Below are 14,746 nucleotides of genomic sequence, written 5' to 3'. Positions count from 1 at the left end.
AATTCCTTTGACGACGCCGAATAGAAAAGGTTCTCCGCGCGAAAGATTCTTCAAACACGTATATATTCTTCAGAACGTATCAATATTTCATATAATCTTAAAATGATTTTCGCTTCCACATCGGGCAAATGTGCGACTCGGAAGTTGCCCACTTTGGGTGGTCTATTAAAAAACTTTGATTACCTTCCCGCGACGTTCTTGCGTCTCTGTAATCTACAAAGAGTCGAAAAAGTCTCGATATTCAGAGGGGCTCGAGTGATTCTGCAATCAGACGACGGGGACAGTTGCAGTGGCTTTAAGCGGCTTTATCTTACTGAAAAACAGAGAAAGAGGGGAGTGGGGGGGGGCAGAACGGTAAGCACTTACTATTCGCGACGTAATTTCAATTAGTCGCAGACAGTCCGGTAACCTTTTCGATATTAATAGCAAAAGACCTCTCCGATGTTTCTATTAAGCGCATCGATCATCGCGCATTTCAATCGGATATCGAACGGGAATCTTTATTCCTATCTGTGTAAAGAAATATTCTCCGTCGGAGATGCAATCCTTCGTGAAACGTTGAAAATATTGGACACGACTATTACAGCCCCCCCCCCCTTGCCCCACTCACTGCCGACAAATATGGAAGACAATTACGAACATTCGAATCGTATTCGACTGCTCTTTCACCTGGCACGGTTCCGCCGGTATCGGGGAAATTGAAAATTTATCACTCGGATATCGTATGCAGCGGATGGATGCGGTGGGTTACCTCGACTTTTACGAGCCATCGATCTTTCTCGGTGCATCGAGAGTGATGCACCTCGAAACGGGTCGAGACGCAAGGTGTTTACGAGTGGGAAAGAAAGGATCGGTAACACGAACAAATACGACTGAAATATTCTCCTATAATTATCTCGTGCAATGCGTTTTTTACTGTAATCCTATTTCTTGTACAATTCAATTTTTAAGTCTACTGTCATGATCGGCCACCATGTAATACGTTGAATAAAACGCGTAAGAAATATTAGAATAGTAAGTGACGTTTAACGGCAGCTTGGAGAGGAATTTTCTTATGAACATCTGTGTCTCAATATGTCCAGTGATTCCATGATTTCTCGTGAGATAAAAGTGACCGAATTAATGGAAAACAGTGCACAATTCAACTAGGGATCAAGAACTGCATAAATTGCGTTTCATCGATCTGTCGGAAATGAAAGATAGTAATTTTTAAATGAAGATTACACCAATTACGTATATGATGTTTTCAAAAAGATACACGCCACGAATGAATCAAGCATTGCAGCAAATTGCGAACGGTGCCTTAATCCATCCACGCCGGGTAAATAAGACGAATGATTCCGAAGAGTCGTCGCAGCGCGCGCGAATAGCATCCGCGGCAATGCCCCCAGTCAAATTTCGGATTTCCATTCGCTGAACGTTAATAAACCGACGCGGAAGAAAAAGAGCGCGGGCGAACAAAGGCGCCGACGAAAGCGGCTTCGAGAGGAAAGCCTCGCACCGCGTCCAATCCCCGTGATTGATTAGCGCGTCGCTGGGGCCCCGGCTCGGTGCACTATTTTTCCCGGGGCGCGAGCAAATTAGTGCGAAATTCGCGGGAGGTCCGCCAAGAAATTAAAAGAACGGAAGGTCGAAGAAAGCAACGTCGGCGGGACGGAAAGAGGAACGGGCGAGAAGGAGAAAGAGCAAAAAGCGCCGGGGAAAAAGGGAGAGACGGAGGACGAAGGAGAGCACTCCATTCGAAGGAGAAACAGAAATAAAAGGGACAACAAGAACGAAACAGGTGGATGGACGAAGGAAAGAATGGCGTAGGAGGGGGTGAAGAGAATCGCGCAAGGAAATCAACCACGGTCCTAATTACCGCCGAAACACGAACGCGAGGTGCACACACACGTATTCCGCGGCCGGCCTGCACACCCACGATCCCGGAGAGCCGCGCCGTGTGAAGCGAAAAGGGAGAAAAAGGTAAAAAAGTCGAAACGAAAGGAAGAAGGAAAGAAAAACGGAAAGAAAGAGTGGAAGACGGAAAGAAAGAGAGAAAGAGGGAGGGGGGAGGGAGCGAAGGAGAAAAAGAAAGGGAATTACGCGTACGCGAGCGGGACGGGGGCGGAGAGCGGAGGCCGTGGGTGCCCTGTGATATTCATGTTTCCAGATTATTTATGACTCGCGGAACGAGTGGCCGCACGCGTACCACGGGGCAACGAAACGCAACCCGTGCGCCTAACACGTACATTATACCCGGGGAAAGAGCGGAGCCCCGGGGAAAAAAATAGAAACAACCCCGTCGTGCACCGTCTACTACTTCAGCGTTCCGCGCGCAGGGGCGGCCAGCCGGGTCTCGTGCTCCCCGCGCTTAACGCCACCTCGCGCGCCTTCGGTCATTCGAATAAATGAGCCGGAATGGTTTACGTGTGCGTCCCTATCCAGAGCCGGCGCGGCGTGGTCGTACTTGTTAAAACGCGCGTATATACGTGACGCTTGGTCTCCTGACTGGTGAGTGTAACATAATGCTTGGCAGATAGAACAGCAGGTATAAGGGGAGGTGTGGCATCAGCACGCGTTACGGGCATAATTCATCCGTGGCAACGCGGCGCGGCTCGCCGCGACCGGTCGCGGGGATACACGTGTACGAATGTACGTTTTATCGTCCGATTCCGATAAGGACGAACGTCCACGGACCACGATCCGCTCTCTCGCGCGCACGTTGAACGCTCCGCGGCTCTCCGCTCGGCTCGATCCCTGCGTGCTTGTCATTCTATGCCGCGGAAGTCCCTCCCATCTATTACTCTCTCTCTCTCTCTCTCTCTCTATCTATCTATCTCTATCTCTCTCTGTCCGGCCAATCGATATTTAATGAACATGACGAATGCGTGCCGACGCCGTTCACACCGCTAACAATCATGTACGATGCTCCGGAGGCCGGCGTTTCCTCGCGGCGATCGATTCTCAGGCTCGCACGCGTTTCGCGGAATCTGCGTGGTATTTTCGATTCGCCGGTTATTGGGTCAACCGAGACGGGGGCGGTTCACCGGACGCGATACGGGGCACAATGCTCGGATGCGGGCGTTGGGGTCGTCTTCGGACGGTGAAGGGGAAGGTGGAATGCTCGGCGAGACAGGGGGTGCGTTAATTAGAACGCATTTCGGGGGTAGCTATTGGGGCGAGATTCTGGACAGCCAATTGAATTTTTAGATCGGGGATTATTAAAGTAAATTGATGGAATTGGTTGTTTATTCGATTCGTCGGAATTACGTCGGCTCAACGCGCATGCGTCTATTTCTACAGATTCACAAAGCGATTCGAAATTTTCCATTAACTATTCATATGTTGCGAGGATTAATATTTATCTTCAATACACGTGTGTAGATAATGGAGTTACATTATTTACCTACCGTCCATCATAGGTTTATTTGATGCATCGCCAGTTACGAACAGTAGCTACAATCATACAACACCGGCGCAGAACAAATTGTCCGATAAATCGATTTCACGTTGATACTATTCGTTGGAAATCAAAAACAAATATCAACTTCCTTCGTTCCTCGATGGAAACCAGAAAACACCGCGGAATTCGTATTAAATTCCAATTAAATGAAACGTCGGACACAGAAATCGAATGAATAAAATACCTGTATACCATTACGCGGTGTCATAAATATTGTTCTTGATTTACGGTCGCATCCAATAACCGCGGTGTGCGTACAATTTCGGTTAACCTAATAGAAACAGGTCGCCGGGCGGAACACGTGTATACCTGACCGTATCAAAATCGTCTTCGGCCGACGACGTGATCCTCCTGCGAGCCACTGTTCCGTAATAACCGATGCAGCCCATTATTGGTATAATTTGTAAGCGACGCTTGTAGTTCCGTGTAAACACGCGACCGCGTTATTAATTTATTTACGGCGTGGACGACAATACGCGGCGCGACGCGCCGCGGCAGCGCGCGCGCGGCCCGGAATCAATTAATATCAGCCGTTTTATGCTCCCGCGGATGCCGGGGCCGCTCCCGCCTCTCGCTTCATTCGCGTTTAAACAAAATCATCAGGCGATTCGACAAATACGCGTCCCGGCCGGGTCCGCGCTCGGAAATGTATGCAAACAGAGGAGTCAAACACGCCCGCGCTGCGGCGGTTCCGCGACTACGGGGATCGAAAACCGCCTCGCCGATTAAAACGCGCGATTGCCGCGAACCAACGGAAACACGGGCGCGGAATTTTTCTCGCGACATCGATGATTTCCCGCGTTATAGCCGCTGACGTACGGCGGCACGAAATGAATAAGCCATTTTGTCGGACCACCGACGGAGCTGATTTACGGACGCCGTAATACATTTTTACCAGCCGCCACGGCGACTCTCGATTTATCGGAGCCGTGTCTTTGTCGCCCGCGAGATCTCCCGCGGGTGTTTGGTTTATCGGCGGATTTATAGGACGATGTGAAGGGATCTGCGATCTGATTCCGAGCGCGAGGGAAACGGGGAAATCATCGGTGGGAAGTGTTTCGTTCAGGTCTCTATTGTGGTTCCTTTGATGTGACTGTGTAATGGATTCGGGTTAGGTAAAAGTGTGAAGGTGTAAGTGAAGTTGACTGTTTAGTACCGATTTTGTATAGGAACAGTGTGATTATACACATTGGAAACGATATTGATGAAATAGAGTTGCATGATGGAAAATAATGAACCTTTTGATATTGAAGAGAGAAAGAAATTACCTTTGTTTTGCTCTAAAAATTTCTAGTTAAAGGGCGAAGAAAAAGAAGTTACCTTTGTTTTGCTCTAGAAATTTCTAGTTAAAGGGCGAAGAAAAAAGAAGTAACCTTTGTTTTGCTCTAGAAATTTCTAGTTAAAGGGCGAGGGTAAACGTTTCTGGTGAGATCGGACGGAGAGAGCCATAATGTTATAACGCTCCAATAAAACGGCACGAAACAAGGAAATTAGTTTTTCATCCCAGCCCATTTGCCTACACGCGCGTAACGCGTACGACTCGGAGTCCGCCGTCCGCAGTGCATCTACTTACTTCCTCGTCGGTGTGATGTTGAGTTATTAAAGTCGCGTTATATACTTGGCCGACCTACACGCGGCGGCCATTGTAATGAATATAATTTCACGGAAAATTTACCGGGCTCGAGATTGGAATCTCGAGAAACCGCAATTAAGAAGCGGCCAAGACTCCGGTCTAAGAATAATTTGATTAGGAGCGAGTTAAGGCGAGCAGCAGCGACCCTGGCGTCGCCAGAGTGTCTTCTTTCGCGACACACACTGTCAATGAAACAGAATACGAATCGTTAATTCGAACGAGTCAATTATTAACTACTAGAGACTAAATACAAAACGACGTCGACGTAGATCAGTATAATTCGAAACAGAGGAACTATTAGCGCGTCGAAGCAGTTTAATGAAACCGGATAATGTATGCTGCACGCGTGAATTAACAGTCACGTTGAATAGAAATTGGGCCATAATAGAGAGGGCAGGTTAGATATCCAAAGTCCATAGCGGCAATTAGGGGACCAACGAATAGATACTTTAACGTTGTACAACTTCCAGTGATCGACGAATCCATGCGAAATAAAATTAATTAATATTCCTGCATTCAATTGTCTCACAATTTACTCGACGCGATGGAAATTTAATTAAGTCCCGTTATCATTAATATTTCAGAGTCGCCGGAGAACGAGATGGATTCTCATTTAATTCTCGTTACCGTTGGGGGGTTGAATTAAGAAAGAAAAATGCCCGTTTAAATCGTACGCGCGTATAATAATTTAGGCTCCCGATTCACAAACTTCGCGAATGTTACTCGCGGATACGCGTCTCGAGAGTAACGGGAGGTCCGTGTACGCGATTCAGGATATTCCTCAAGGCGGGGCCCCGTCTTGCCACGGTGGAACGGACGAGTACAGAATCCATTTAGATAAGTAAACGACTTTGTTAATTAGATTTGTCGAAAGTAAGGAACAGCCGGGACAGGGAGGCAGAGCAGCTGGAAGAGGTGAAATAATCCCGGGCGTACTAAACGGAGGAGTTCACGGTGCAGCCGACAAAGAAACTGCACGGTGCACTTTGACAAAGATTCGCGCGGGCGCGACGAGGACGGGGCGACGGAAACACCGGCAGGGGTAACCCCCGGGAGAATGGGGGTGTACGAAAGCGAGCAAAAGTTTCTCGCGATAATTGTCCGACTTTAAATGCGGCCCGTGATTCTAAATAACGTGTTCGAACGTTGCCATTTTCGCCGCGACTGCCGAGCGCTCTGTGATTTCTTTCACGGCGGACGGGCGAGAAACATCTCCGACTCGTCTGAACGAATATAATGCAGCGCGTTTGGATTCTTCTTTTCGCGCGAAGTCTGGAACTTGAAAATTCCGCGTCGGTATTAAATCAGTGAAAAATAAATGGGGAATTTCTATTCGTTAACGTTGTAAAAAGTTGTGCATTCTTCTTTTTATAGTGAAGAGACGGGGAAGTTGAAAATGAAAGATAAAAATGAAAATATATTGATCGAGTGATTTAGTTATATAAATCCGTCCGGTTAATTATGATTCTTTATGCTTTGCACTTATCAATAAAAATGGCAATCCTAAGGTTCCTTTGAATCTAATATTGAATGATTCGATACGACATAGAGATAACTTAGGAAAGATCAATAAACGATAACTTCCACCAATGTCGAATACATCGAGGGCAATATGAACGCAATTTAATTGATAGTGTAATTGAAGTCCTGTTATTCTCGGAGGCTCGCGTATTTCTTCACAACGATCAGCCAGGGACAGGTTTTCGCTCGGAAGTGCGTAACAGCAATTAAAGTCTTAATTACTTTACCGGGTGCCGAATCGACAGGACGAGGAAGCAATCTTCCGTCTGTCAGACAATGGTGTTGGCGATGGGAGAAGAAGGAAAGGGCCGTAGCACGGACAAAGATTTGCGAGCGAATAAGGGACCGTCCGAGCGAAACAACGGTAGGGGGAATGAGAACCGGGAGAGGTGGCGAAAATTTTTCACGATGATTGTCCCGGTTGAAAATACGTTTGGTCGTTAATCTTTTTTACGGCGCACAAGGTGTAAGGTTGATCATCTTCGATTTTTTCACGAGGTGTAATGTGTTCTCTCGTTTTTTTAATAAGAATGAAACCACTCGTGGTACTCCGACATAACGTCTACCGTTAATAAACACTCGTAGATGAAGTAACATATAAAAAGAAAATCGAACTTCTCTTAATGAAAAATTTGTATTCTTCTTCTATACTCTAAATCTTCTATTTCTCTTCGTTAACGAAATCATATTTGCGTCTATCCAACTTAATAAATGTTCAGTACGCTATATTTCCTAGGATACCCTACTACATCCACCGTTTTTCAAGAAACTACTCATCAGCGACTCGTCACTTTGAAACGGTACCCAAAAGAAGATACCCTCGGCAAGGACAAAAATCCAACGAACCTTGACCGGAACTAACCAAATTCGTCTGCGCCGGACCCCCCAACAGGATCATAGCCACTAAACGCAGCGTTCCGAAGAGAGAAAGCGAGAGGGAGGCGCGGAGACGCGTGCAGCGAAGTCAGTCTCCTTAGAAACGAAACCGAGAGGCACATATGTTCGGTGTCGTTTCCGCGAAACTGTCGCCCGCAGACGGTCTTGGTGAACAAAGAGTCTCCGTGGAAGACGACGGAGAAGAAGCAGAAGAAGAAGAAGAAGAAGACGACGAAGAAGAAGAAGAAGAAGAAGAAGAAGCCGGTGGCCGACGAAAGGAAACGCGGTGCGCCGTAACGGCAGATAACGATCGTGGGGATCGCGGATCTAGTACCGATTCACGGTCCCCCGTTCTCTCGAACAGGGCCATACGTATGCCCCTTTACGCATACATCTACCGGTCCGCGAGATTCCAGCTCCGTGGAAGTAGCTGCCCCTGCAGTTAAGACCTCAGGGTATCAGGTTTCCCCGATTGTATCATCAAACGTTCCCTGCTCGGTTTCTTCGTCATCTTCCACCGCGGCGCGGTTATTTTCAGTCCCCCCGCGGTCGACGGTCCACCACCACCCCGGCGCTCTCGCCCGTTCTCCCTTGCGATCCCTTTCCGCGGCGGCGCGCAACGCGTCCCGGCGTCGTGCTTTTGAGAAACGCGCTTAATCCGTAAGGACATCTCCCACGAAAAGGGTCAACGCCAGCTGCACACCCCGAGCGACGCGACGGCGCGACTCTTCTTTTCTTAAGCAGCCTGCACACTTAGCCCGATGCCCGCTCGATCCGCAAGTGCCGCAGGGAGATCGCTTGGAGGCTGGACCGAGGAATGTGGGTTTGATTGGTTAGTTCACATCTCATTTACGATGGTAATTTGCTATTCGTCAATACGGTTACGCGTAACCAATCTGAAGTATAAACAAGACGTATAGCGAAGACCTCTCTTCCCGCTGGACATCGAGTTATCTCTTTATGGTATTAATGGGTTTCTATAGTGAGTTTAGCTTAGGAATTATGAAGAGAAAGACTACTGGCGATTGGAAGCAAACAATCTTAAGTACATTGTTGGAATTGACAATTCTAAGATGACGGAGTGATTTGTACTGTTCGATTTGCTATGATATCCTGATAATGAAGATGTAGGATGATCATCTGGATGGTTTCTAAATAATTGCTTAATCGTAAGCTGCTTGGTTCGTGATACGTGGTTTCAGTAGAATCTTTACGCTTTTTAACCCGTGTTCACGAACTCGATTTTCTATGCGCAACGAATATTCCACGGCTCCGCGCTGACGCGGAAATTGGAACGGATCGCGATATCGAGCAAGCCGAGGCGGTTAATGACGTTTAATAAACGGGGAACTCACGTCATCCGACTGTCGCCTCATAGTTATCCGAGGAACGCGACGGTATACAGCGGGGGGCGTCATTCCGGCCGACCGGAAGTCGTCGAAATTCATTAAAAGCGACGTCTAGTCTGCGATATTATGCCGCGGAACGAAATATTGTCTCCGAAATAGGATTCGACCAAGCGCGCATGAGTATTCGACGAATTAAGCTTCTTCGTTCAATCAGCTGACACTTGGTTTTAAAAGGTCTCGATGTTTGTTACGCGTAAATTAATGAATATCTCGGAAAATCGCGACGGAACACGGGAAGCCGAGTCCTGGAAAGCTTCCTTGATCTTGCGCGATCGTCGAGCCACGATTTTAGAGGACGCTGATCGCGGATCCGTTCGGCGAACCGGGTCACGAGGAAATTGAACGCGCAATAATGGAAACTGGCCGAAGCGAATTAGTCATTCGAGAATGTTTTTTTAAGTGGAACTGAACGCGCCGCGGAAACAATAGTCAGCGACCATGGCTGGGAGTAACAAAAAATCCGACGCTTCTGGTACTAATGACACCGGCGTAGCGCGAACTACTTCATTATGAGAGAAACGGCAGATAAAGCGGCGCTAACGGCACCGTCGACGATAATGCGATTAGTCAACTCCGCGGAAAAATGATCCGGAACAACTGCAGGCTAGCCGGTAATTGGATGTTAAAATTTCTCGACTAAATTCATGGGTAGTTAAGCAACTGTCACGGAATTATGCGATATATTAACTGCGTCCGCGGTATGCTAATGTTTCGGAACTACCTGTTCCGAAATTTTGCGACTGTTCCGGCCACCGTGAGAAAATGTGTATTTGAACAGCCATCGAACGGGCTTTAATAAACAATATTATGCATGAAATGAACCTTAACTTTATGAATATGAAGTGCCGACGAATATCCTGATAAATGTAAACATAGAACCTTTGCTTCTCGATTCTGGGTATCCTGGACGGAATGCATATAACCTGTAATCCTCTTACGACCCAGCCACTCCAATTTTCACCTAATTCTGGACCGATGTCCGGTGTGCATAAGCGTGTTACGTCTTCCGATAACTGTGCCAGTTTGCCGATCAAATGGCCAGGAAATAATAAACCTTCCAATTGTTCCAATTCGGAGACGTTAATGACGTACACGGGCCAGTAGATCCAGGCCCGATATTTCGGGTGTTGGAAGGCGGCGGCGGCGGGGAGCGGGTCGCACGTTTTCCTCGCGATTGCAAATCGTTCTGGCGGATGTGTCGCTTTGATCTGCCGCGTTTCCAGCCTCGAGAGTAATTAAAGCAGCCAACAGAATTAGCCCGAAATTCGGGGCGAACCTCGTGGCCCGAGGCCAGCCGGTCTAATTGACCTATTTTCGCGGTAATAGATCATCAGCCGGGGTTGGGATATCCATTACACGCTGCGAGACGGAAAGAACAACCTCCGCGAGACCTGGGCTAACTCCGCGATAAGCTCGTTACGAATACGATCCACCGTTCATTTTCTAATAACGATGTTGTTTAATTTCCAGGTAACCGACTCGTTAACGCCAGCCAGTCGATCCACCGGGCTGCCTCAGTTTTCGGGAATCTTCATTGTACTTACTGGAAACCAAGGGTGTCCTACTTCCTAGTTATAATTTTCATATAAATTCCTCTCAAAGCTTGATCTCGATGGATCGAGGTGGTCGTATCAAAGTAAAATTTGATTTTTCTCTCCGAAGAAAAGAAATGGAATCACAGGTTATTGAATGTTCAAAGTGTAGAATTAAACGATATGGATGTAAGTCTAGGTGATATGCTATCTGCACACATTGAAATGCAAGCATCGATTTCGCTGGTCAGCAACGGGTAGCGTTTCCGCTATGTCTTATTTTCGTGTCACGGCGGGGATCGAATCTTCGCAAATTTTGTAAGCAACCTCCGCGTGTGGGGCGTAATGGAGGGTTCGGGTTCCGGAGTTTTCGCGTCCCGCCGCGGACCGACCAGCACGAAGTTTGCGCTCGGCGCAGAATGTAACTGGTCGATAGGTAGAGTGCGAAGATCGTGTTACCGGCGAGGGTAGAAAATTAAGTGTTCGCGTGTGTTCGACGCTTCGTGTAATTTTACTTTGTGCACCGCGCGGCCGAGCTGGAATTTCATTGAAGCTTCATCCTCCCGGGGAACTTTCTTTGTAAAATGTATACAGGTCGGCGGTGGATGCGCCCAGGAAACGGAGTTTCACCCGGGAAGATAATTTCGAGCACGGCCAAGTTAAATGCGGGAACGGCAAGCCCGCGATAAAGTGATCAGACAAACAGGAAGTTACGCCAGGACTTGTATCGGGAATGTTTCTTCGGCGTTTTTCGAAATTGCCTCCGCGGAGCGATTGCGAGCGGTATAGCTCCCTTTTTCTTGGAAGACTTTGATTACGCTTTGATAACGCTCAATATCGATCGATAGTTACTTCGTTGAACGGCAGGACGGGAAATTTAATGCTCCAATATGAACGGGGTACGGCAAATGAAAGAAAGAGCTTTGAAGAATGCAGCACGTTCATTATTCGGATCGTCGAAATTGGTTATTATATTTTGAACGATTTATCAATTAACGGAGTACAAGCAGAAATTGAAATTTCGAATGGTGCGGAACGCATTAATAACGCTTAATGAAGCCCCCCGTTTGATTTGTGCCGCAATGAAATTTTTAATAGACGGAGTATGTTTTTCCGTAATTACTGCTTTTGTAACTTAGTCCGAAATTATAGAAATCCCTGTGCGTGCCGACCTATTAGCCCCATAAATTTATTCCCGGAAGAATTTCGGTATTAAATGGATACTTCAATGATTTTCCAGTAACAGACAGCTATTGAGCTAACAAGGTTATTTTATGAAGTTTCAAGTGTGTCCATGTAATTAATTAAATCGAATTGTATTTGTATTGTACACATGAATAATGTCGGCTCCACGGTACCAGCGATAAACTATTAAACGGTGACCATAGCGTTCCGCGTTTAATGACCCGACAAGCATGATCACACTATATTTATTACGGTACGCGAACTATTCGAGGCTTAATTAAATGTTTATGACGTATTATTCCTAGAGGATATTAAATTCTCAATTTGCATCGAATATTCGTTTGCACTATGCAAACCAATCTCGGCTCTCTAGTCGAGATCGCGACCTCAATTAAACGCATTGTCGAATTTTAATCACTTCCGGAATTTAAAGCTCGTTCCGATGGATCCAAAAACGTTCCGCGGTTGCTCTATTATTCCACAGTTATTTCGCTGCTCTCGCATATTGGCGTAACAATGTTTGCGAGGACCTTAAAGAACCTGTAACACATTGTAATCTTGATCTAAATATAAATCAACCACTTATTAATTGGCATATTGCTACAATCAAATGTCTTAATACCTAACGTAACGAAATTCAATTTCGATAATATCACGGTCTCAATACGATTCTTTCAACGGGCAGTTAAATCAAACGAAAGGTTTGATTAATTCTTCGAAGACTGCAGGATAATAAAAAATTAAATCGAGTTTCGACACCGAATCACGATTCCTTTAGTTCCACGTTTTCGATTCTTAACGCGATTGCCGGGAATACCGGCGAAAGAGGGATAAAGTCATGCTGAAATACGATTGCTCGAGCATTAATAAAAGTCCGACGTGAATTTTATCGTCGTCGCGGATTAAGCGAAAGGAGGCGCGCGCGCGCGCAGCACCGACAGTGGCGAAAGATAAGTTCGAGGCTGCAGCCGTGAAGACGGACGAGCCCTTCGCCGGAAGCGTCGCAATAAAAGAGACCACGACGCCTGCAGCGTCATATTGAAACTCTCGACGTTAATGAAATTGTCCCGAGGTGTATCTCGCGTTACAATCAGCCGTGTCAACGTCACCCTCGCTCTACTGGCCAGTTTATGCGGTGAGCATAATTTTTTTCCCTTTTTCCCTTTACTTTTTTGTTACAAAGAAAACGCGTGTTCGAGGGATGTTAATCATACCCGACGCGTTTCACGTGGTCTACCTGCCGGACAGACTGTAAATCCGTCACGGAATCGAAACGTTAGACCACGTTAACTTCCACGGAATTGCTACTCTCATTACTGCAACTGTTCGCTATCATTTTTACGACGTTTCGTGTAGCATTCAGCCTGTTATCTAACAATTTTCTAGAAGAACAGTCTACGTCTACTGCGATCGTTAAATGTCGATCACGAAGAAACGATGTTTCACTTTGTACCGTAGAAAGCTTCGTTCAACTTCAACTCAGCGTTGCACAACGAACCACATCCACCATTTTAATATTCCCGTTGTTCCGAGTATTGAACCGCATTAAAGCAAAACTTTTAATCCGAGCAGAACTATACAATTCTTTTATATTCATATTCAGATTACAAGAGTCGTTATTCCATGGTCTATTTTCGCGGATACATTTTTGGCCACGTAATTTCGAAACAGCGCACCGATTGGGCATCGGGAAAAGCAAATCGCGATCGGCCGGGCCGCGCACGTTCGTTATTATCGGAAATTGAAATATTCGGACTCCGCGTATTTCCATTTCGACCGTCACAGTTCCCGATGGCTTCGTCGAACCCCGGTTGTTACCAGATATCACAACGAAACGCGATTTCCTCCGTCCCGCGATCCGTCGCGCTACCAAGATGGCCGCGCGTCTTTCGTTCCCGCGACGAGCATCGCGATCGAGAAACTTCCGTCCCGGTGTCGCGTGCGTCGGGTGGCCGAATTAGCCGACTTCACGGATTATTGGCGGCACGGCAGCGTCGCGTTTATTCCGCGGCGTTTCGACTGCGTCGAAAGCATCAGGTGCAACAATATTTCTGGCGCATGTGGCGCGTTATATTGCTCTATAAAGACGTACTTTCTCATTAAGAAGTTTCATGCCATTCGCCATTAGCAGAGGGGGCCGGCCCGTGCGAGGCATGCGTTCACGTGCCAGTTGTTAATAAATTCATCGCGCCTTCGCAATAAATAACAATCATTTTCGCGCAGCGGTAGCGACTGCAACGGCGGCGTTGTCGGCGACGAGCGGCGAGAGGCGAGGGGAATGGAAATCAAGCCGAAAGAAAAAAGTCAAGCAGAAGGAGGAAGGAGAATAAAAGAAAGGTGAAAAGGGCCGGTCAGTAGAAAGCATTATTCTTCTAATCTGTCTCGATCCTGTTAAACCGTAAATTGCATTAAGCCTATGTTTTACGGCCGTGCTCCAGATTAGTTTTATTTATATTCGACCCGTAAGACAAGACGTGCACCACCTTTCGGGTTTTACGCTAGCCCCGCCGGCCGACCTGGCCCGTCCCGGCCACGGTACGGCTCGATTCGACTCGACTCGACTCGACTCCGCTCGGTCCGGCCGAGTATTACTTTTATCGTTCGCGATAATGTTAAAGAATTGGCCCGCGTCACGACAGGATTACTCGCGAATGAACAGCGCGAGCGTCACGTGTTCACCGTTTGAAAACCATTCCTTTCGTACCTGTCCTAATCCGTTGGAAATTGGGACGCGACGCGGCGCCGCGGTGGCCATTAACATCGCATGATTTTTCAACGGTGCGAGGCCCCCCGTTCTCCCCTGTTTCCTCGAGCATTGCCGATCGGCGAGGGGGCCAGGGAAGAGAAAAAATATATACGAATGAAAGAACGCACGAAAACGTGAACACGGACGCGTGCGCGCGTTTTCGTTCCTAATGCGGTCGAAATTAAAGCCGTAATACGGAAAGATACAAGCTGTAGATCCGGCAGAAATTGCTGTGTATCTTGCAGCGTCCCGCGAGACAAGTCTGAGGAAGGAACGCGCATGCATATAAAGTGGAGCGAGGATACGCGGCTAGGGACGGCGTAAGCCTCGCCTTCGCCCAGAAATTGTGTTTATACCCGGCGCGTAAAGAACGTTACGGAACGCGGTCCACGAAAACAG

At 47.3% G+C, this 14,746-nt stretch overlaps 1 long non-coding RNA gene across 2 annotated transcripts in view; it reads right to left on the bottom strand.

Moving 5' to 3' along the window:
- Positions 1-14,746, bottom strand: part of LOC116426920 (uncharacterized) — a 210,885-nt gene that overhangs the window by 68,676 nt on the left and 127,463 nt on the right. The window lies entirely within an intron of this gene.

This window comes from Nomia melanderi, chromosome 2 (genome assembly GCF_051020985.1).
Source record: "Nomia melanderi isolate GNS246 chromosome 2, iyNomMela1, whole genome shotgun sequence".
Classification (NCBI taxonomy): Eukaryota; Metazoa; Arthropoda; class Insecta; order Hymenoptera; family Halictidae; genus Nomia; species Nomia melanderi.
This window is presented reverse-complemented; position numbering and strand designations above follow the sequence as displayed.